The sequence below is a fragment of the Thamnophis sirtalis genome, unplaced genomic scaffold (genome assembly GCF_051295495.1).
Source record: "Thamnophis sirtalis isolate CommonGarterSnake01/CBP01778 unplaced genomic scaffold, rThaSir2_p1.2 scaffold_5, whole genome shotgun sequence".
In the NCBI taxonomy this organism is placed as follows: domain Eukaryota; kingdom Metazoa; phylum Chordata; class Lepidosauria; order Squamata; family Natricidae; genus Thamnophis; species Thamnophis sirtalis.
Window position 1 is genome coordinate 3427413 of NW_028261385.1, and position 3531 is coordinate 3430943.

Below are 3531 nucleotides of genomic sequence, written 5' to 3' on the forward strand. Positions count from 1 at the left end.
GCCTGTAGGGTTGGGCCAACCGGCTGGTTGCAGCTGAAGAGTTTTGGAGGGCACCAGGTTGGGGATGGTGCTCTGCCAGCCCAGTACAGATGTACTGGAAGGGAGGGAGGGAGGGAGGAAAGAAGGGAGCTGGGAGGGAGGAGAGAAGGAAGAAAGGAGGAAGGAAGGAAAAAAGGGGAGGAGGATGGAAGGAAGGAAGAAAGGAAGCAGAAAAGGAAAGAGGTAGGAAGGAAGGGAGAGAAAAAGAAAAAAAGGAATGAAGAGTGAGAAAGAGAAGTTGGGAGGAGGGAGGAAAGAAAGAAACGGAAGGAAGAGGGAGGAAGGAATAGGAGGTAGGAAGTAAGGAAGGGAAGAAGCAAAAAAAGAAAGAAGGGAGAAATGAAGGAAGAAGAGAGAGTGGGGTGGGAGAAGGAAGGAAGGAAAGAAAGGGAAAGAGGGAGGATGGAAGAAGGGAGAAATGGAAGAATGGAAGGGAAAATGTGAGTGAAGGAAGAAAGGGAGAAATATGGAAGAGAAAAAATGTGAGTGAATGTGGGAAGGAATGAAAGAAGGATGGAAGGCAGGAAAAAGGGAGAAATATGGAAGAATGGAAGAGAAAAAAATGGGAGTGAATGTGGGAAAGGAAGGAAGGATGGAAGGAAGAAATATGGAAGAATGGAAGGGAAAAATATGAGGGAAGGAAGGGAGGGAAAAGTACGGAAGAGAAAAAATGTGAGTGAATGTGGGAAAGAATGAAAGAAGGATGGAAGGAAGGAAAAAGGGAGAAATGTAGAAGAATGGAAGAGAAAAAAATGAGAGTGATGTGGGAAAGGAAGGGGGGAGAAATATGAAAGAGAAAAAATGTGAGTGAATGTGGGAAGGAATGAAAGAAGGATGGAAGGAAGGAAAAAGGGAGAAATATGGAAGAGAAAAAATGTGAGTGAATGTGGGAAGGAATGAAAGAAGGATGGAAGGAAGGAAAAAGGGAGAAATATAGAAGAGAAAAAAATGGGAGTGAATGTGGGAAAGGAAGGAATATGGAAGAATGGAAGAGGAAAAATATGGGAAGGATGGAAGGCTCTTTTATACTCCTAAGCCTACTTGGGGGGTGGGGGGGGGAGACGTGTCCTATCCAGAGACAGAAAAGAGGTGAAAGATTTGGAGAAAACCCATTTTGTGCCAGTCCAGTTTTCTTGCCACACAACCGTTTTGGGGGGAGAGGGGGAGGCGTGTCATAAAATACAGAAAATTGTGGACTTCCAAGTGTAACCGTCCAAATTTGCAAGTACAGAGAGTCCTCGAGTTACGACGACAATTGAGTCCAAAATTTAGAGGGTTGCTAATTGAGAAATTTCCTTGCCACAGTTGTTAAGTGAATCCTCGCAGTTGTTAAGCAAGGTAGTCCTCGACTTACAAGAGTTTGCTTAGCGAGGGCTCAAAGTTACAACGGCACTGAAAAGAAGTGACCTATGACCATTTTTCACACTTACGACCATTGCACCGTCCCTGTGGTCACATGATCAAAATCCAGACGCTTGGCAGCTGACTCGCATTTATGACGGTCGACGACTCCTGGGGTCACGTGACCCCCTCTTGCGATCTTCTGACAGATGAAGTCCATGGGGAAGCCGGATTCACTTAACGACCATGTGACTAACCACCACAGTGCTTCACTTAACAACCGTGGCGAGAAAGGTCGTAAAATGGAGCAAAATCCACTTCGTCAATTTCTCACTTAGCCACGTAAACCTCAAGGTCAATTCTAGTCATAAGCCAGGGACTCCCCATAACATGGTCGTTAAGCGAATCTGGCCTTGACTTTGCTTCACAAAATGGGATGATGTGACCCCAAGAATGCTGCAACCGTCATAACTGTGAGTCAGTTGCCAAGTGCCTGAATTTTAATCACACGATCCTGTGGAGACACCACAACGGTCGCCAGCGCGAAAAACAGTCATATGTCACTTTCCGGTGCTGTTACAAGCGACCGACGGTCATAGGAGCTGAGGTGGCGCAGTGGTTAGAGTGCAGCACTGCAGGCTACTTCAGCTGACTGTTATCTGCAGTTCGGCTGTTCAAATCTCACCAGCTCAGGGTTGACTCAGCCTTCCATCCTTCCGAGGTGGGTGAAATGAGGACCCAGACTGTGGGGGCAATATATGCTGACTCTGTAAACCGCTTAGAGAGGGCTGAAAGCCCTACGAAGCGGTATATAAGTCTAGCTGCTATTGCTATTGCTATTGCTATCTATCTAATCATATCTATCTATCTATCTATCTATCTATCTATCTATCTATCTATCTATCTATCTATCTATCTATCTATCTATCTATTCTATCTATATCTATCTATATCTATCTCTCCCTCCCTCCCTCTCTCTATATCTATCTCTCTATCTCTCTATCTCTCATCTATCTGGGTGAAATGAGGACCCAGACTGTGGGGGCGATATGCTGACTCTGTAAACCGCTTAGAGAGGGCTGAAAGCCCTATGAAGCGGTATATAAGTCTAACTGCTATTGCTATTGCTATTGCTATCTATCTATCTAATCATATCTATCTATCTATCTATCTATCTATCTATCTATCTATCTATCTATCTATCTATCTATCTATTCTATCTATATCTATCTATATCTATCTCTCCCTCCCTCCCTCTCTCTATATCTATCTCTCTATCTCTCTATCTCTCTATCTCTCATCTATCTGGGTGAAATGAGGACCCAGACTGTGGGGGCGATATGCTGACTCTGTGAACCGCTCAGAGAGGGCTGAAAGCCCTATGAAGCGGTATATAAGTCTAACTGCTATTGCTATTGCTATTGCTATCTATCTATCTAATCATATCTATCTATCTATCTATCTATCTATCTATCTATCTATCTATCTATCTATCTATCTATCTATCTATCTATCTATCTATTCTATCTATATCTATCTATATCTATCTCTCCCTCCCTCCCTCTCTCTATATCTATCTCTCTATCTCTCTATCTCTCATCTATCTGGGTGAAATGAGGACCCAGACTGTGGGGTCGATATGCTGACTCTGTAAACCGCTTAGAGAGGGCTGAAAGCCCTATGAAGCGGTATATAAGTCTAACTGCTATTGCTATTCAGCGTGGCAAAACAATCGCAGATCCCTTTTTGTTCAGGGCCGTCGTAACTTTGAACAGCTGCTAAGCGAACTGTTGCAAGTTAAGGGCTGCGTGGATTCGCTTAGCGACCGTGGCGAGGAAGTTTCGTAAAACGGGGCAAAGAGCCCCCTCACCAAATTTCTCCGTGGTGAATGCTGGTTCGCCTCCCGGCAGGGGTTGGGTCAAAAATCCGTGCAAATAGGGGAACGAGCGCATTAAAAAGACCCCTTTCCCCCCACCCTTTGTTGAGTTGTTTTCAGGCATGCCCCCCCTCCCGCTCCCACAAAAACCAGCCAGGGGTTCAAATCTCCATCAATAAATAATTCAGCAATAAATATGAAGTCCCGCACAGGCAGAAGGGAAGGCTGGGCGACTGGGAGGGAGTTGTGGTGGTGTGAGGATGGGTGGGGGGTGG